Source organism: Uranotaenia lowii, chromosome 3, assembly GCF_029784155.1.
Source record: "Uranotaenia lowii strain MFRU-FL chromosome 3, ASM2978415v1, whole genome shotgun sequence".
Lineage (NCBI taxonomy): Eukaryota > Metazoa > Arthropoda > Insecta > Diptera > Culicidae > Uranotaenia > Uranotaenia lowii.
The window spans coordinates 320,777,737-320,799,879 of record NC_073693.1 but is presented as its reverse complement, the minus strand read 5'-3'; the positions used below and the strand labels follow the sequence as shown (position 1 = coordinate 320,799,879).

At 33.0% G+C, this 22,143-nt stretch overlaps 1 protein-coding gene across 3 annotated transcripts in view; it reads right to left on the bottom strand.

Annotated features, from left to right (window-relative positions):
- The window catches only part of LOC129757709 (zwei Ig domain protein zig-8-like), a 928,615-nt gene that overhangs the window by 753,512 nt on the left and 152,960 nt on the right, over positions 1-22,143 (bottom strand). The gene's annotated exons all lie outside the window — the stretch shown is intronic.

Here is a 22,143-nt window from a genome sequence, read left to right as displayed (position 1 = left end):
TTCTCCCCGAATACGAAAAGTACCCTGTCGTTTGACTTTAATGCAAAAAAACTGCATCAACAAGCATCGTCCATTTTGACATTTATTATCAAATCACTTATAGACAAGTCATCGGTTTTAAAGTGCTCGTTATAATAATGCCAACCTCCTATATGTCTTATTAAATCAAGCAATAAAAGAGGTTTAAAAACGGGTGGTTATCAAGCATATCATTTGCGATCAAAGTTCTACCAATAGAGCACTATCCAAGAAAGTAGTCATATCACCAATCGAACCAAAATTCACGTTCAGGTGTTTTTATCTTCTGCTGTGTTATTTTTTGATATTTCATGAAATAAAAAAAATCACAAATTTTTGTAAAAAAAAATAGATCCAGTTACCCACTTATACCGGACAAAAACAAAAGAGTACACTAATGAACCAATTGTTTATCAGCGTTAAATCCAATATCTTAGGAACTCACAGAAAACTGCTGCAAAAGTTATCAAAACAACTTCAAAATTTGTATTTTACATATAGAATATGTTGTTCAAGTTACAAATATTTTAATTGGAAAAAAGTTGCGACTAGTTCATGTCAGTTTTTGTATTTTTTCGAAATAAACCTGTTTGTTTACATTTTGCTGCATACGACTGACGTTATAAAAGCTCCCGCGAGAAAAAAAAACTGAGCAAACGATTTATTTCCTCTTGATTATATTGATATTAACGTGTGTTAAGATGATTGATATTTTCAATTTGTTTTCAATAAACAATTCTGTTTCCTTTTCGAACGATTAAAAGGTTATTAGAAATATAGACGCTCTCTGGAGCCACAACTATGATTGTAGCTTATATTCCAATTTTTTCAGATTCGGATGAGAAAGTTCTTGTTGAACTACATCCAGTGGCTTGATTATGAAAAAACAAATGGAAAAAACTTCTACTTTTTCTGCTAACTTCAATTTCTCTCTGGAGCCACGTTTTTCACACTCCTTCGTTAGTAGCCATCTGATTTTTTTTTATTTATGCGTTGCGCTTATGCGTTTATACGTTGAAGTTAGCTAATTGACAATGACTTACACTACTCTTGACTTTGTTTTGAAGCACCCAAATTGTTTTTTTCAAGATTTTAAATGCAAATTAAAACCGTTAACAGTCAAACTCAACTGACACCAAATCATATCCCAACCGCATAAACTGCATAAGAAAACCATTACATCTTTTCTCGATGTACACTGCCGGCCAAAAGTTTGGGATCACCCGCCTAAAAACATGCAAATTTTGATCGTTCATATCTCAGCCGTCTTAGGACATATTGCAAATCTTCTGATCTCATTTGATAGATAATGAGCAATAGCTATTTTGGAGGTATTTTGCCCAGAAATAATGTTTTAGTTTTGCATCTAAAACTTAACCTAAAGTTAGAGCATTTTCGAAAAAACGCACTCGATATTCAAAGCCGATCATCTCGCGATAGGGTGGACCAAATTTCAAAATTTGAGTTGCATTAGAATCCTTATGCTATACTTCTCAAAACACAATCAAAAAATTTTGTGCAAAAATTTAAGAATGTACATTTAATTAATAAAATAGACACTTAAGTTATCGTCCAAAAGTTTGGGATCACCCCTAGTATGGTGTATCGACCAAAAGTTTGGGATCATTTTTTCAAAAACATGCAAATTTATCTCATTCATATCTTTCTCATCTAAGATCGTATTGCAGATCTGAAGGGTGCATTTGAAAGCTTAGGAATTGTTGTTTTTTCATAAATTCATTAAAAAATTATGTTTTAAATCCATAACCATAAAAAAATCACAATCATAAGTGTGAATTTTCAAAATACAATTAATTTCAAGTAAATTGTTTATGGTTATCAGTTTAAAATATAATTTTTGTATGAATTTATGGAAAAACAACAATTCCTAAGCTTTCAAATGCACCCTTCAGATCTGCAATACGATGTTAGATGAGAAAGATATGAATGAGATAAATTTGCATGTTTTTGGCCAATACACCATACTGAGGGGTGATCCCAAACTTTTGGACGATAACTTAAGTGTCTATTTTATTAATTAAAAGTACATTCTTAAATTTTTGCACAAAATTTTTTGATTGTATTTTGAGAAGTATAGAATAAGGATTTCAATGCAACTCAAATTTTGAAATTTGGTCCACCCTATCGCGAGATGATCGGCTTTGAATATTGAGTGCGTTTTTTTGAAAATGCTCTAACATTAGGTTAAGTTTTAGGTGCAAAACTAAAACATTATTTATGGGCAAAATACCTCCGAAATAGCTATTGCTCATTATCTTTCAAATGAGATCAGAAGATTTGCAATATGTCCTAAGACGGCTGAGATATGAACGATCAAAATTTGCATGTTTTTAGGCGGGTGATCCCAAACTTTTGGCCGGCAGTGTAAGTTATCCTCCTCAATGTTGGCATGAAAACAATAACATTTTACCTTTCGCCAGTCATAGAATTTTTTCACTGAAAGAATCCGTTAACATCAAGCGTCCCACGTGCCACAATTTATTTGCATCTAGCTTTTTCAAAGTTAGAAAGATTAAAGTTAAGCTGTTTTTGGTATTTTCACTGCAATTAAAGTCATAAACTATGCTTCTAATATCAAGGAAACCCCGTAATTTTCGAACAAAAATGCATCCTTTCTCCATAAAAAATATTGACATACTAAATTTATTAGAACTTTCTCACAAAAATATAATTTCTACTGATTTCTACCCTAAAGTTATATGGTGGCCCACGTTTTATAGAAGAGAAATAGAGAGAGGAGCTCCAATCTTCGCAGGAATCAATACCAGCACCAAATATTTCTCCATGCCAATTTTCATGTCGATTTGCTCAGTAGTTTTCGAGTCTATGCGTTTCCTACAGATATAACAAGCCTTTAATATATTGGAAGTTGAAAGATAATATTTTATTCATTTCCGGCTAGGTCAAAAAAAAATATTATAATTTAATGATAACTGCATCAATTCCTTCCAAGTCCCTTTGTTTTGATGAGCTTTTCCCTGTTTGCTTCCCTAAGGTCAGGTTAATCCAAATTATCGACAACACTTGAATCCCATTATAAATTTTATCCGTCACGCCGCTCGTAAATCAACAGAAACCCCAAGATTATCGGCACGTACATAAAAGATAAGCGCAAATCGTGCCAAAGCGTTTAACGACCCCTGAGCTGAGAGAATACCTTCATTACAAGCACACTCAATGCTCACCTGGCTCGTATTTTAACATTACTTCCACCCATTCATCCAGCCAGCCACCCATCCACCTTGACTTAATCCATGATTTAAAATGACAAATTTTTGGTAATTAGCGTTCCCATTAGGCGTCGTTTTTCCGAGGCGGAAAATGAGCCTTCGGTGTAACCCTTTTTGCTTTGCCAGTTGCCCTGCCGGAAGACGTCCTAATACAAACGGCAAACGAAAACGCGAAATGACACAGTACAGTAGGTTTATTTCCGGCTGCTCCTTCTTCGCCAGGTTTGAGTGCTATAACTCTTAACCCTTTTTTTTGCTGTCAACCGCCCACGCCCACAAACCGTATGGCGTCTTCCCGAATTAGACTGAAACCCCTTTCTTGAAAAGAGCTCGGTTACAGTAACGATACCATCAACGAGTCTATGTGTGTATTTGTGTGTTGTTTTCTGGTTAGGATTGGATCAATTTCCGCCTAGCGAGCGACGAATAGAACCATTGCCACTAATTAACGCTTATTACCGACACAAACCGACAACAGAATGGGTGGCCCCTAGAACGATTTCCAGAATCGATCCCAGGAAACCAGTCATTTCAAACCAATTCTAGCTACCGGCGACGAGGCTGGGTCATTCGGCCGAAAGTCATGAGGCCGAAAGCCATTCGGCCGAAGGTCATTCAGCCGATGGACATTAAGCCGAATGGGCTATCTGCCGAACAGGCCACTAGGCCGAATGGGTTATTCGGCCGACGGTTATCCAGCCGAATGCTGTTAGGCCGAAAGGATGTTCGGCCGAATAGTCACTAGGCCGAAAGGTCATTTGGCCGAATGGTCACTAGGCCGAATGGACGATAGGCCGAATGGTCATTAGGCCGAAAGGTCATTTGGCCGAATGGTCGTTAGGCCGAATGGTCACTAGGCCGAATGGTCATTAGGCCGAATGGTCACTAGGCCGAATGGTCACTAGGCCGAATGGTCATTTGGTCGAATGGTCATTAGGCCGAATGGTCATTAGGCCGAATGATCATTTGGCCGAATGATCATTTGGCCGAATGGTCATTTGGCCGAATGGCCATTAGGCCGAATGGTCATTAGGCCGAATGGTCGTAAGGCCGAATGGATGCTGGGCCGAAAGATCGTCAGGCCGAATAGTCATTAGGATGAATAATCGTCGGGCCAAATGGTAGTAAGGGCGAATGGATGCTAGGCCGAATGGACGTAAGGCAGAATGGACGATAGGCCGAATGGTCGTAAGGCCAAATGTTCGTAAGGCCGAATGGATGCTAGAAGGTCGTTAGGCCGAATAGCCACTAGGCCGAACGGTTGTTAGGCTGAATGGTCGTTGGGCCGAATTTATGCTATGCCTATAAGACATATTATCGCTTTCTTACATGTTAGGCCGATCAACAGATAGGCCGAATGGATGCAAGGCCATTCGACCATTCGGCTTTGTGACCACGGCCTATCGTTCATTCGGCTTTACGACCATTCACTGTAATAACCATGCGGCCTTGTGACCATTCAGCCTTATGAACATTCGACCTATCGTCCATTCGGCCTAACAGCCATTCGACCTAACAGCCATTCGGCCTAACGACCATCCGGCCTCATGACAATTCGGCCTCATGACCATTCGGCCTAACATGCAGACAAGTGTAAAATTCGGCCTAGCATCCATTCGCTCTTACGACCATTCGGCCTTGTGACCATTCGGCCTTACGACCATTCGGCCTCATGACCATTCGGCCTAATGACCATACGGCCTCATGACCATTCGGCCTCATGACCATTCGGCCTAATGACCATTCGGCCTAATGACCATTCGGCCTAATGACCATTCGGCCTAGTGATCATTTGGCCAAATAACCATTCGGCCTAGTGACCATTCGGCTGAATGACCATTCGGCCTAACGAACATTCGGCCTAGTGACCATTCGGCATAATGACCATTCGGCCTAATGACCATTCGGCCAAATGACCATTCGGCCAAATAATATTCGGCCAAATAAACTTCGGCCTAATGTCCCATTCGGCCTATTGTCCTATTCGGCCGAACATCCGTCGGCCTTCTAACCCATTCGGCCTAGCAACCTTCGGCCTAACATCTTTCGGCCTATCGGCCTTCGGCCGAATGTCCGGCCCCCACCGGCGACTGCGAGCGCTATTTATAAACGGAAATTAAATCCCGTGTCCTGAACTTTCCTTTGAAATTTATATAAGGAAACGAGCAAATTGATTAAATCTTGTTCTTAGAATTTGGGAATCATTTAAAGGGAAATAATTCAATGTCTTCGAAAGGCGATCAATGAATAGAAAATAAAATAATTTCCACGGAAACTCACCTTGTAATGAATTTCTAAAACATCGTACGCATTTCTCCACGGCTTATGGGATTACGTAACATAAGCTTCGACATACAGTACCGTTCATAATTGTATAGAAATTGGAAGCACGCGCAATGTCACTTCGAATTTAAACTTCCATAACTTTTGACTCCGATAATATTTTTTGATCAAATTTTCTGCGTTAGATAGATCAACTATCACACTATTATATCACAAAATTTTAGCTTTCTGGAAATTGTGTGGCCTGAGATACAGTAATTCTACGAAAATCGGACTTTTTGGACTTTTCTCATTCAAACTGTAATATCTCAGAAAATACGCTACATTTTTTGTTGAAATTTTGCCGAGTGATTGTTGTAATGTAAAGCTATCATGTCTGAAGTTTTTGAAAAGTTTTATCGATGGGATCAAAAGTTACGCGAGGTACAACTTTTCAGGCATGAACCTAAAAATGCGATTTCTATAGAATTTTGGACGATTGTTTTCATAGAAAAGTCCTATTTTATGTTTAACAACCAGTAGATCTATTTCAACCAAAAAATCAAAACAATATTGTGAGATTCTGATTTCAAAACACAAATAGATCTTTAATTTCATTTTTTCATTTCATCATTGCTTTTGCCAGACATTTTTGACTGATTTGTGGATGGAAACGATTATGTTCTCATAAATCGTCCAAAATTCTATAGAAATTGCATTTTTAGGGTCATGCCTGAAAAATTGTACCTCCCGTAACTTTTGATCCCATCGATAATTTTTTTCAAAAACTTCAGACATGCTTACTTTATATTTCAACAATCACTCTACAAAATTTCAACAAAAAAGGTCGTGTAGTTCCTGCGATATTGCAGTATGAATGAGAAAAGTCCAAAATGTACGATTTTCGTAGAATTACTGTATCTCAGGCCACACAAACTCCAGAAAGCTAAAATTTTGTGATATAATAGTGTGATAAATGATCTATCTAACGCAGAAAATTTGATAAAAAAATATCATCAGAGTCAAAAGTTATGGAAGTTCAAAGTCGAAGTGACAGTGCGCGTGCTTCCAATTTCTATATAATTATGAACGGTACTGTACTTTCGGAGAGTTTCTGCTGATTACGCGAAATGATGAAGGCATTCTGAACGGGAAAATTATGATTAAATTCACCACATACACATTCCACCGTGACGTGAATTTACTTTTCTGAATTTTTCAGATTTGTTACCATTCTAGAAGTCAACCAATTTACTGTAGAATGAAATAAATTATAGCAAACGGTCAAAAATTAAATCATCTTTCAAATGATTACGATTTGGTTTTCAAAATTTTATGTATTTGTGTTGAGCTCGATTACCTACTTTTGAGACGTTAATTCACGCTAGAATTGAGCAAATCACCTTGAATTTCTGCTGATTTCCTAAAACAAGTTATAGACGAATTAATTACCGTAAAAGGGGGAAGTTTGATTACTTTTTTTTTCAATATTTCTAGATTATTTTCTTGATAGTGGAATGTGATATGTTTCATATTTTTAAAACCTCCTATGAACGTAAGACATAGTCGAAGAAATTTATTAGATAACTTGAAATTTGATTTAAAATTTGTTTGGCATTTGATGCTTTGGGGTAACATTGATCAGTCTCTATTTTGATGGATTAAACGAGTTTTCTAGATCATAAAGGAGACAAAACGCCTTCATAATATTTACAAATGCTAGTCATTTATGAACTAAGGCAGTTCGGATCAAATTCAAATCATATAAAAATAATCATAAAACTCTACGAAATTAAACACAACACAAACGTTTGCTCAAAGATATTAAATTTGAAATTATTGGTCTGGTGAATTCTGAGAAATACAATGCTGAATTTCGGTGTTTCTTGTTAAGATTTTTTCGTGGTCCAAAAAAAACAACATCGTGGACCTTAATGTGTAGAAACCGAAGAACAATTGAAATCAAAAGATGAACAATGATGCTACATAAATTAAGGGGCTAAATTTTTAAAAATTGCTTTTAAAATTTTAGCAAAAAAAAAAAGAAATGTTTTCTTCCTTTAATTTTTCTTTCAAACTATACCATTTCATAGGGTTTCGAGCCTTTTGTCCTAGACTGGCTTACTCTTGGAAAACGTCTCTATTATTAAATGTCAAAAATATACCTCAAAATACAACAAAAAATTACACCAAAACTATAAATTTACCAAAGAAAAAGTTGATCTGTCATATAAATCATTTTGCTGCTTCTAAACGCTTTGATTTCATCAGGAAGGGTGTTTGTTTGCGAGCCTTCGAAAGATATTTCATGATTTTGAAATAACATTTTCACTTACATTTGAAGTTTAAAAAAAAACAAACCCAGTTTTTCTCAATTTGAAACGCAACTTTTAGGTTTTTAAACGTAAATAAAAGTTTTGAGATGTTTTAACTCTAGACTTAGTTATTGATGATCATGTGGAAAAATTTCATGTTGATCAAAGATGTTACCCCGTTTGAATGAAATTATGCCTTTTTAAAAATGTGTCGTGAATTCACTCACTTTAGACATGGGTTGTGAACTGAATACACGTCAAAAAATTTCAAGCATTTCTGAACAATTCTTTAAAGGCTTCAAATTTTGTGTACACTTTGAAAGCGATATTTTGTTTTTCTGACTTGTTGGATCTAAAATTTTAAGTAGTTTTTTCTAACTTTTTCATTATTTTGACTCACGCTTAAATATCCTCATAACGAGGTATCGTACTACTGTTACTACTGTTTGGCACAATCTATATTTGAATATTCACAAAAAAAAATTTACAATAATTTGAATTTTTTTTAAACTGAAATTTATATAAAAAAAAAATTAACCAAATTTTGTTCTTTTTGTGAAAAAACCGACTATCGTAAGATTCAAGACAGCTTTCACAGCATATTTTCTTAGAAATTTTGACAAAAAAATAAATAAATATTGTTAAGTGTATTCACTCATTCGCGCTGTGGTAACTGGATTTCAATCGTTTTGCCTTTCTAACAGAAAGGTTTGGTTATCGGTCGATTTGAGAGATCATTAATTATGGGTCTTAGACATACCTTTATAGGTACCTATCGACTCAGCTCGACGAGTTCTGTTGATGTCCGTGGATTTGTATGTGCCATTTTAAAAATGTCTAGAACGTTTTTGCGAAACTGGGCTGCACAATTAAAATGATTTTAGTCTCAAAAGAATGCATTTTTTTTTCTACACAACCCTTTCAAAAACGGGAAAAAAACAAAATAGTTGAAACCGTTTTCTTTACCAAATACATATCATACTTATTATGGCATAAAAAAAAGTTGCTAGTGGCGCCTCGAAGCAGCAGCACCAGCAATCATTTATAAATTGAAGATAATCAAAATAAAAAAATAATATTTTTATTAACTCGAGAATTGAACCAAAACCCTTCAGATCCCAAGTTGCAAGCGCTATCCAATAAACCATCGGCACGCTTGATTGAAAGCGGCTCAAACTCAAATAGGTAAAAGGCATTACTAAGACGCACCGTGGTCTGGGCAGTTTCTCAGTCTGCTGGGGCAAATACGGCAACAGTGTTTATATCTTACACTTCTTGCTTTTCAATGCAGCAAATGGCGGATGGGCGTTTCCTTCAGAGTCCGCCATGCCTATAGACATTATAATTTCATTTATGAAATTATAGTGTCTAAAGCCATGCCGGGTGTCAACAAAATGCAGAGCCGTACAGGAAACTGCGTTGGGGGGGAATTTATATGAAGATCTTATGACCCTCGTTTTTTTTACTCGTGTTGAAGAATGAATTTATGTTTTTTTTTTTCATTTCTACATACTCATACATAATTTAGATTCAATTTCAGATGCAGAATTCAGATTCAGTTTTCAAATTCAGGATACAGGTTTAGGAATCAGAATTCAGGATTCAAAATTCAGAATTCAAAATTCAGATTCAGAACTCATATTCAGATTCAGAATTTAGATTCAGAATTCAGATTCAGAATTCAGATTAAGAATTCAGATTCAGAATTCAGATTCAGAATTCAGATTCAGAATTCAGATTCAGAATTCAGATTCAGAATTCAGATTCAGAATTCAGATTCAGAATTCAGATTCAGAATTCAGATTCAGAATTCAGATTCAGAATTCAGATTCAGAATTCAGATTCAGAATTCAGATTCAGAATTCAGATTCAGAATTCAGATTCAGAATTCAGATTCAGAATTCAGATTCAGAATTCAGATTCAGAATTCAGATTCAGAATTCAGATTCAGAATTCAGATTCAGAATTCAGATTCAGAATTCAGATTCAGAATTCAGATTCAGAATTCAGATTCAGAATTCAGATTCAGAATTCAGATTCAGAATTCAGATTCAGAATTCAGATTCAGAATTCAGATTCAGAATTCAGATTCAGAATTCAGATTCAGAATTCAGATTCAGAATTCAGATTCAGAATTCAGATTCAGAATTCAGATTCAGAATTCAGATTCAGAATTCAGATTCAGAATTCAGATTCAGAATTCAGATTCAGAATTCAGATTCAGATTCAGAATTCAGATTCAGAATTCAGATTCAGAATTCAGATTCAGAATTCAGATTCAGAATTCAGATTCAGAATTCAGATTCAGAATTCAGATTCAGAATTCAGATTCAGAATTCAGATTCAGAATTCAGATTCAGAATTCAGATTCAGAATTCAGATTCAGAATTCAGAATCAGAATTCAGATTCAGAATTCAGATTCAGAATTCAGATTCAGAATTCAGAATCAGAATTCAGATTCAGAATTCAGATTCAGAATTTTTGTAAATTTATTTTCGGCATATCGGTGAAAAATTTAGATTCATGGAGAAAGAATATCAGAATTAAAAATTGATGAAGCTGGATGTTGCGAGGTAAAGTATGGTGTACGTTAATAAATTTTCCTTGCAAAAATGTTCTTTCGCTCTTTTCATCATCCGTAAAATTTCTCCTCACTTTATCAATTTTCAATTCTGGAATTGTTTCTCCAAGAATACCAATTTGCACAGTTTTTGATAAATTTGCGATGACTTAAAGATCATTACGCATGAAAACACGATTTTGTTTTGTGAAAACTTTTTTTCACAATTTTTCTGAAATTAAGTTTGCTGCATACTTTTAGGGGTAAAACCATACTATTAAAAGTTGTAAAATCCGAAATCATAAAAAAAAATTTGGATGAAAGAAATTTCAATGTTGAAAACCGTGTGATGCAAAACAATCAAAATGAGATTTACAAGATTAAGAATTCAGATTCAGAATTCAGATTCAGAATTCAGATTCAGAATTCAGATTCAGAATTCAGATTCAGAATTCAGATTCAGAATTCAGATTCAGAATTCAGATTCAGAATTCAGATTCAGAATTCAGATTCAGAATTCAGATTCAGAATTCAGATTCAGAATTCAGATTCAGAATTCAGATTCAGAATTCAGATTCAGAATTCAGATTCAGAATTCAGATTCAGAATTCAGATTCAGAATTCAGATCCAGAATTCAGATTCAGAATTCATATTCAGAATTCAGATTCAGAATTCAGATTCAGAATTCCGATTCAGAATTCAGATTCAGAATTCAGATTCAGAATTCAGATTCAGAATTCAGATTCAGAATTCAGATTCAGAATTCAGATTCAGAATTCAGATTCAGAATTCAGATTCAGAATTCAGATTCAGAATTCAGATTCAGAATTTAGATTCAGAATTCAGATTCAGAATTCAGATTCAGAATTCAGATTCAGAATTCAGATTCAGAATTCAGATTCAGAATTCAGATTCAGAATTAAGATTCAGAATTCAGATTCAGAATTCAGAATTCAGATTCAGAATTCAGATTCAGAATTCAGATTCAGAACTCAGATTCAGAATTCAGATTCAGAATTCAGATTCAGAATTCAGATTCAGAATTCAGATTCAGAATTCAGATTCAGAATACAGATTTAGAATTCAAATTCAGAGTTCAGATTCAGAATTCAGATTGAGAATTCAGATTTAGAATTCTGATTAAGAATTTGGATTAAAGATCAACCTGGAATTTGAAATTGGAACTTATATTCAAATATTAGACTAAGTGTTGTAACTCAAAATTCAAACTTTAGAATCAGAATAAGATTTCAGATTTAGTTTACAGAATGAGATTAATCATTTAATAGTCATATTACTTTCCCCTCCTTTTGTGGGAATTTTTCCTCTATGCATGGTTGAGCTCTAAAAAAGGTATCATGCTAGGGCACGCGTCACGGCTATCCATCAATATTGTAGTTGGTTTTACTTATTCAGTAAAAAAAAAGCATAAAAAAACAGTAAGATTCGAACCGTGACCAGCAACGTGAAAGTTCTGGTTGCTACCACGGCACCATTTCAGCGTGTTATAAATCTTGGAAATTCTACTGTTTAAATACCATTCTTTCCATACATAAAATGAGCTCCTTACATACCAGTTCGCTTTTCCCCAAAAAAACGTATCAGGCATCATTTTTTTATATTGAGATTGGAATTTTTCGTGTTTGAATATCTGAAATCATACTTATATGATTCAGAGGGAAGGAATCTATCATGTATATTCTATATTATTTTATATATTTCCAAATATAATTTAAACTCTGTTAGAAAGGCTCCAATCCACTGTTAAGTGTATTAAATCGGGTTTTTATATTGAGATTGGAATTTTTCGTGTTTGAATATCTGAAATCATACTTATATGATTCAGAGGGAAGGAATCTATCATGTATATTCTATATTATTTTATATATTTCCAAATATAATTTAAACTCTGTTAGAAAGGCTCCAATCCACTGTTAAGTGTATTAAATCGGGTTTTTTTTAAATGAAATTTAGTTTTTCGGAATCGTCTCGTCATTTCCAAAGAAAATCTTGATTCTTTTCGTTAGAAAAAAAAATTGATAATCAAAACTGTATAAACATGTTATAACTTTTTTTTCTATTTCTTCAAATGGTTTTTTGAAGAATTTTCGAAATTATTAACGATTTGGGGATTTTTATATTCGAAAACGGTTAAAAACCACTTGTGAGCGGTACATACGCATGAAATGCGTCTAATTTTTTTTCTTTTTTTTTAGGAATTAACCCGTTAAGGTCATTTTTAATGCTTACAGGCAGAGGTCTTATGAACAAATTTATATAAAAAAAAAAAACATTATTTCTCCATATTACCCGTTTTAGTTGTTGGGTCAATTTGACACTCCTGACTTAAATCACTATCGAAACAAGAGAGATGTTTCTTATTCGATTTCTACACAAATTTAATTATTGAAGACCTCGGAATAAATTATTATTTCCTGGGAAAAATCAGGTAAAACAACTCATATTTATGTTATTTATAGTCAAAGCAAAAAAAACATGCTTCGTATAAAAGACTATAAATAAGCTTTCAAATGCTTAAAAAGAATTCACTTACTGCCTAAAAATGCTGAAATCGGAAGCAATATGCTGCGTACAAGAATATTCCATTTTTTAATTTTGCTTAAGATCATTAGAACAAAAAATGTCAAAAAAGTTATGTAAAATCCGCTCTTTTCAATCAATGAACCGTCAAAATTGTTTCAGTCATAGTTAAAAAATGTGAGTTATTAAAAAATTGACGTTGATATTTTCAAAACACGTGATCCAGACTTTTTACGATTTTTCAAAGAAAGCAGTTTTTATAGTTTTTTTTAATCAGTTTGTAATGCAAATTTTGATCGTTCATATCTCAGCCGTCTTAGGACATATTGCAAATCTTCTGAGCTCATTTGAAAGATAATGAGGTATTTTGCTCAGATATATATTTTTTTGTTTTGTACCTTAAACTAAACCTAAAGTTAGAACATTTTCAAAAAATCGCACTCAATATTTAAAGCAGATCACCTTGGGATAGGGTGAACCAAATTTCAAAATTTGAGTTGCATTAGGATCCTTAGTCTTTACTCCTCAAAACACAATAAAATAATTTTGTGCAAAAATTTAAGAGTGTACTTTCAATCAATAATATAGACACTTAAGCTATCGTCCAAAAGTTTTGAATCACCTCTTAGTATGGTATATCGGCCAAAAGTTTGGGATCATACTTTTAAAAACATGCCAATTTATCTCATTCATATCTTTTTCGTCTAACATCGTATTGCAGATCTGAAGGGTCAAGCTAGGGAATTGTTGTTTTTTCAAAAATTAATTCAAAAATTATATTCTAAAGTGATAACCATAAAAAATTCACTTGAAATTTATTGTTTTTTGAAAGTTCGTACTTATGATTCTGCATTTTTTATAGATATCACTTTAAAATGTAATTTTTGAATGAATTCCTGAAAAATTAGGTATTTGCTTCAACTTTGAGCTTCTGAACTTTTTTGAAAAGATTGAAAGATTTGCAAAAAAATCAAAAAGTGAATCCAGTTTTAAGACTAAACTATTTTTTACTCAATTTGAAATTTTAGATTAAATTATTTGATTTTTTTGACGACATACACTGCATTGCCTCCAATAAGAAGTTTCTATTTGTGTTGCTTCGTTATCCGAAAACAAGAATATTATCATTAACTTTAAACGTACACTTTTATGTGAATTAAACAGTTTTTGCGCATTTCAAAAATTTAAAAAGAACGTCAGACTTTTTAGTCCTATAAATAATGTTTGATGTTTATCTTTTATCTCATTTTTTAGTTTGTTTTCTAAATCAAATAAATCGATTTTTAGAATCTGAGTAACGATAGCAGATTTTGAGTTCTAGAAATATTTCAAGGTATATTTTTATACTTTTTAAGGTTTCATATACAGGTAAACTGAGAATGGCACAGCTTTTCGGTGCCAATGTTACAAAAAAAAATGATTTTCAAAGAATATCACGTCCTGAATTTAAATCTTGCATTAAATTTGGTCAACGAGTTGCTTTAGAAATTACGCGATTCAAAAAGCAAGAATTCTAAAGTTGCGAGAGAAGAAACCGTTTGAAATTGTTGAAAAATTATATTTCTACATTATATTCAATCATATGAAAAGTAAGCACTGAATTGGATGCTTTTCATTAAATTTTTTTTTCAAGTAGTTGTTGTTTTAGAAGTTTATAACTTTAATAAAATCAACACACATTTAAGGAAAAAATAAATCATAAACTCATAATTATTTTTGACAGTTTTGTGAGTTTCCGATTTTTTTATGAAAAAAGCTGCACAACGTTTTAACCAAAATCTAAAAAAGTGATAATTCCTTTCTTTCAAATTTATTATTTGCACATCCGAGTTCGTCTGTTCTTCTGAATTGAATAAACGAAAAAAAAAGGTTTAAAAAAATCTTTCATCTATGCTAAAACTGTCTGAAATAAGGGAAAATTGATTTTTGATTTAAAATTTATGATTTCAAATATATTTATCCATTCCCCAGGGTGTCGAAAAAAAACTGTTAAGATTTTTATGCACTGAAACCTTCCTTCAAAACTAAGGGAAAACCAAATAACCTATTTTGCTTAAATTTGAAAAATTTGGCTCTGAAATCTCTCTCGCATATACGAAAAAAAAAACAAATTTTCCCGAACAGAAGAACATTTCAAAATTGATATTCAAACCCATCTCAGCGAGATATTTATATCTTACTAGCTGATCCCATACGAACTCCGTTTCGCTTTCGATTTAGAATATTCCATGAACAGTTTGAATGAATCTCAATTGTCAGGCATTTTCCAGACGCATTTTCGAATGCATTGTTGAGCAATCATTGCAAAAATGTGGAACATATTATATATTCGATTACTTTTTCTGTCGTTTGATACTGAATTTGAAATCAGGAATCAATTGACCGTGCCAAAAAAAACCCCGTATATAAATTTTCGTCTTGATGCGATACAAACTCACGTAATTGTTGCTGAAACAATCATAACAGTTAATATGGAAGACCCCCTTTTTTGTCCTTTGATATAAATATTGAAATCAGAAATCAATTGACCGTCCCAACCTCGTGTATAAATTTCGAATCGATCATTGCAGGTCGGTGGCCTCTTTTACGAAATTTGATTTCTGAAATCTATTGCCCTTCCCTCAAAACTCCCGTGTGCAAATTTTCAAAACAATCCATTGCATAAAAACGTCAATATCGCAAAAAAATTCGGTGAAAAGTTAATATGGACGACCCTTTTGGCTGACCCCTTACACTGAATTCACGCCGACCTGAAATCGATTGCTTGTCATTCGAAACTCCCATGTACCATTTTTTTCTGAATCCGATGTATAATAACGTCGATATCGCAAAAATAGCGAACAGTTAATATGGACGACCCCCTTTGCCGGCCCCTCACACAAAATGCAATCAATTGCATGTCCCTAAAAATATCCGAGCGCAAATTTGTTTCTCAAAAAGATGAATAATAACGTCAATATCACAAAAATATTTAAAAGTTAATATGGACGACCCCTTTTGCCGACCCCTTACACTGAATTCGATACCTGAAATTGATTGCTTGTCATTCGAAACTCTCGTGTACAAATTTTCATGTGAATCCGATGTATAATAACGTCAATATCACAAAAATAGCGAACAGTGAATACGGACGACCCCTTTGGCTGACCCCTTACAAAATTTTTTATACCGGCAATCGATTGCCCGTCCCTAAAAACATCCGAGCGCAAATTTTCTTCGCAATCCAATGAATAATAACGTAAATATCACAAAAATAATGAAATGTTATTATGGAAGACCCCTTTTGCCGACCCCTGACCCCAAATTCAATACCTGAAATCGATTTCTTATCTTTCAAAACCCTCATGTGCAAATTTTCATCACGATCCGACGAAAAATAACGTCAATAACGCGAAAACAATATTTGTCTTGTATGGACGACCCCCTTTAGAAGGGGTCAACCGAAATTCTGAAAACATTTTTCATCATTCCTGGCCCTAATAAGCATCCATGCCAAATTTCAGCTCTTTAGCTCTTAAGACGGCTGAGCCTATAGAGGACAAACAAACAAACAAACAAACCCACAGAAATGGCTTTTTATATATATAGATTCACTTTTAATTTTGATATGGCATTTATTACTTTTCTCGAAAACAGAAATATATCTTCTTTTGATAAATGCATTTTTTCAAACTCACTTCTGAAAGCTTTATGTTGAAATTTATTGATTGTACGCTTCCCTTTGTGAATTCCAATAGTCCGGTTCCGATCCATAAAAATTCTAAAAATATCCATAAAAATCCACCAGGTAAATTTATATGGATTCTCATCGGCGAATTTCATGGCACTCAAACGGATGCCTGCCCATCCTTGATATTTCCTATCTGGGTATGTTATATTAATTTTCTTTTAATTATATTAACGGTTGATATTATAAAGTTGTGGTTGCCAAGACTTATTAAATATAACTTTAGATATTTCGACATCTTACGAGTACGAAGTTCTCCTCCATCAAAAGAGGTAAAACACTGAAAATCAAAATATTTCATCTTGATTTTTTTTGTTTTTCTCTCCTGATCGGGATGTGGCAAAGGCTGTATTGATGTCCAAAATATGCATTCAATTTGAAGTTACTTTAAATTTTGTTTGACCAAAAAAATTTATAATTAATGAATATCAGCTGAAAGACGCTTAACATTATTTTAATTTCACCTTGTTACCCTTCATAGATCATGAAAAAGATATGAACAAAACAACGCCTAGATGATGAATCAACTTGCTGTGAAATAATTAAAGATATGTCTTTCGATCAGTTTTTTTTCTATGTTCGTTTAATGGTCTTATCGCCGCGATAAGTTGTTTGTTTTAATTATTGACTTGTTTCTGCGAATAAATAACCACAGAATTCTTTGCCAGTTGGTCCAGACGTTTCGAAATACTTTTGGCTTTTCACTCCTTTTCAGCGGACCTTAAATTTAATTTATTTCACTATAAATTTCCATTTAACTAAACAAATTAAAACTAACTTAAATAGCGATCGTCTGTACCACAGTTTATAATTATTTGTTTACTTTTGATATTATGTTTATATTTACCTGTCAGTGTTTTGATTTGAGGTAAAATGGAGTTGAAGGCTAACTTATAATTTATAGAGTGTTTCTGTTTCTTGACAACGTCGTTGTTGCCCCCCGTTGTTTTATGTGGAACATTTCTGCACAAATTCTTGTGTTTTATTTTGAGTTTTTATTTCAAAAATATTTGTGTATAAAAAATAAAAAATAAGACCATATTTTATGCTTTGTTGTAGAATATTGTCAGAATTTGTGCTTGAAAAAAACGAGTTTAAACATACAAACATACCTTTTTGACTTTGATAATCGTCTATCCTATTGTTACCGCAGGAACTCTCTGAAAGGAGAAGAAAAAAAATGATGAAAAAAGATGAAAGAAGAAAAACCAAACAAAACCTGTTCCCGTAGCGTAGGTGGGCAGGAATGTTTTAATGAGTGACAGGAAAAAAAAAAGTGGATCCAGGTAAAACGGTCGTTTTTCTTTAACGTGACGAAAGACAAACTCAACAATGCAAATTGTTTATCCTGCTGGACTTTGAGCCAAAAAAATTCCTTTGCTCTAGGACTTGTTTGCTTTCCTTAATTTTTTTGTTTCATATTTTTAAATGTTTTTGTAGGCTCAATTTGTTTTTTTTATTATTTTAAGCTTTATTCTTGAAAAGGTTCTTATTGTAGAAACAATAGTTCTTAAATGATATTTTTTAATTGATTTCTCCCTCTACCTAATAATAAATTCATTTGTTTCAAGAGCCTTTTCGCTAATCGCTAAAGACTTTAAAAGGCAGACTTCCGGAAGACCACTCAGAGCTACGTTAGTTTTTTTTTTTTGCTTTAACTTCATTCTTAATGACGGCTGGTTTGATTGATGACTGATCGTAAAGGAGCAAAATTGATAGCAGCCGTTACTTCATCTTGGCAACCATAGTAGGATCGCTGTTTTCCCTTTTTCTTGCGCCCAAACCTCGAAAGTTATCCCATTGCATGAATATTGGGCGTGCGATGACGACGACGACACGCAAACAGCATTTTGACGAAATACAACACCGTTCAGATTTGTTTGACTGGTTATAAGATTATGAAGCTTTAAAATTGTTTATGAAGTTTTTTTTTCCATGAATGGAAATGGTTTCCTCGTCAGTTGGTTTTAAGTTGTAAGAACACTCGAGATAATTATTTTCCCCATCAATATCAAAAAAATAAACTAACGTCACATTACGAAAAAACTTCGGGCACCCATTCGAGGTTCGAAAATGGAATGATAAAGTTCTGTGAAAACAATCACCCACCTTTTGGACCGAATACTTATCGGCTATTAAACACTTTTCCAGCACGCCATCCTATCGTTTTCCAGGTTCAAGCGTTCTCGCCTTTGTACATTTTCCTCTTCATTCGGAAAACAAAAACGCCTTTTAATGTGTTTTGGAACCGAAGCAAACGGAAAAAATACTCTACTCCAAGGAATTGAGGGATGGTGAATGAACAAAGCCATGAATGGTTTGCGCTCTCCCCAAAATTGTTCTTCCACTTCTTCGCTCCTTGCTCCTCTTACTATTACTAATGAACACTCGGGCTGGTGCGTTTTGAAAATGATTTATGGAACCACGAAAGCCATCCATGTTAGAAAAAAAAACCGAATCATGAAACGGCCGTTATTAAGCTGGTTTTTTTTCCAAATGGCAACCTTCCATAAAATGTTCCAGTTTTAGTCAAGAAATATAAAATGGATGTCGATAAAATTATGTCGATGTTGCATTGCACTGAAATGGAACGAAGTTCGTCATCCGACAGATGGATGTGAAACTTGGATTCAAAGAAAAAATATATATACCTCAATCAAAAAAACTAATTCTCTCATTTTTAGCATTACTTAAATATGTTATAATTTTGAGTTTGATCCCAAGAAAGTTGAATTAAATTTGGAATTTCAATATTTAACTTTTTAAATCGAGACTCTTTTACCAAAAAACCTTATTTATATTTGGGTAAACATAAAATTGATCACTCATACATAAAAGCAAAACTCTTTGATAAAAAATAAGAAAAAATTACTAAATTTACCCTTGAATGGACACCCTTATTTGGTGAAACATGTCCTACTTATTTACCCTTTGTCATACCGTCCAACTTTTGATCCAAATGTCCCACTTTTTCGGTCAATTATTGACGGAAAGTCTTTTCGGTTTCATTTTTCTAACGAACATAAGTATTGATTGTTAGTTGATCAGCAACGAAGCTGTGATTTTTTTTTCACCATTTTCATTCAAACCCATTAAAAATGTATTATCAACTAATGCTTAGTAATTTCAAATCAAAATACCTAAATTTATTTCTAGTCGCCTTAATTTGTCATTGTCTATAAACGATATTTTTTTTTATGAAATATTCACCAAAATGTATTTTTGGATTATTAAAAAATGTCGAGAAATATGAAATTACAATAAATAAAGACCACATAATTAGGCTGGAACAAATATAAATTCCTTCTTTTGTCACCCCCACCCCCCTTCTTCAAAAATAAATAAAGTTTTAAATAATCCATGGAAATTTCGAAAAAAATTTCAAGCATCTGAAAGATTACAAGAACAAAAAACAAATTTTGGAAGATTGAAGTTATTTCACCAAGTGTTTTCTTGATTTTATTGAATTTTTAGATGAAATATTACTTGATTTATAGGTTTTGTGCAATGAGATAGTATGCAATTTTGTTGCATACAAGGTTTTGTGCAATTTATTCCAATTTATTTGTTTTTCGCATTATTTTTTATTGCCTCTTCCCTCACGATGTTCTAACTCCGAGTGACAAAAGAAGGATTAGAAATTTGTTCCGGCCTTATTCAAATATGAATGATGTTGTCGGATGAATGCTTTTAACAAGTAACTGATTTTAGTTTTTATTGCAAAATGTTCTTATGGAAATCCATCAGTCGCTACAAACTCCTAAACAAGGTTTCTGTGAAAATTCTGTGTTTATGACAAAAAATAATTCAAATTCTGTGATTTGAACATAAAATTCTGTGACGGCTTTCTGTGACGCAACTTTATGAAGTTCCCTAGGAATTCATTAGAAACATCAACAAATTGTGAATTTTTACAGTTTTAATAGAAAAAAAATTTACTTTACCTTGATTTCATATTTTAATGAAAAAGTGTCAGGAATAGAAAGTCGGAAGAGACTTGAAAATTTATAATTTAGGAAATTTTTACAATTTTTTTTTTTAAATCTGTGAGTGTTTTGAAATTTTTGAAAATTCTGTAATCTGTGACACAGATTGTGTGACGAAATTTTGCTCAAAATTCTGTGAAAATACAGATTTTTTCTGTGATTTCGGAAACCTTGTTCCTGAAGTCGAGGAACAAGAGGGCGCGAAGCAACCTGCGAAGCGAGTTCTCAATTCATTCGAAAAACCGCTTCTCATTGAAACACGTTGAAAAAAAAACATCGTTCGGCCACAGAGCAAGCAATTTTTCACGCAAAGAACCTGCTCGATCGTGCGAATCCATCCAGAGTTCATTCGGACATACACTGAAAATAGTCACTCTGGTATTTTTCACCAAAAATCATGATTTCTAAAAAAAAATCGTTTTTAAAAAGTTTGTTTAATAAGCATCACCGTTTTTGATGGTTATGAAAAGTTCGGGGTTTTTTAAGCACGGTTTTTTGTAAATAACGTAGTATCAGTCTTTTTCATTGAAAACGAATTGGGACTGGCAATAGACAACCCACAATACGTGTGGATAGAAGTTCAAATTCGTTGTCCGACGCCATCTTGAAATCCAATATGACAGCTCCGTTCAACTTTAAAATGCTGAAAGTAACTTTTTGAAAAACACATGAAACCCTCACAATAAGGGTATTGTGAGAAAGGTCTTAATAATTAGAAGTCTAATTTTGGTGTCCGACGCCCTCTTGAAATCCAAGATGGCGGCTTCTACATACTTCTAAATGGTTTGAATAATTGAAATCGCATAAATCTATCACAATATAGGTATTAGTGAAAGATCCTGAAAAGTATATAAAAATTTACTATCTGCCAAAAGTTTCACAAAAAAATGTAAAAAATTTGAAAAAAGCAGTAGAAGAAATAAACAAAAATATGACCAATATTTTAAAAATAAGACAAAATAATAACTAAAATATAAAAGAGTGGAAAAATATGAAAAAATAAAACATCAAATTTAAAAACCAAATGACAAAAATTTTAAAGAACTTTTACAAAAATAAGACAAACAAAAAAGTGACAAATGATAGAACTTCGAATAAAATACGACAAATGTGATAAAAAAGTGGGCAATAAATATGACAAATATAACAAAATAATAAAAACTATTTGAAACAAATTGACAAGATTTTACAAAAATGACGAAACTATGACAATGTGATAAAAGTCTGAAAATTTTATGATAAATATGAAAAAATTCTGATCATTATTTGTCAATACAATGATAAAAACCAGACAGAACTAAAATTTGAAAAAAAAATTGACAAAGAAAATTACAAATATGACATAATAATAACAAAAAACAACAATAAAACCTCAAAATTCTAATAAACATATGATAACCCGATCAGGAGGTAAAAACTAAATTATATCAAGATGAGATATTTTGATACTAACATTTTTCCTATTAAAATGAGTTATCATT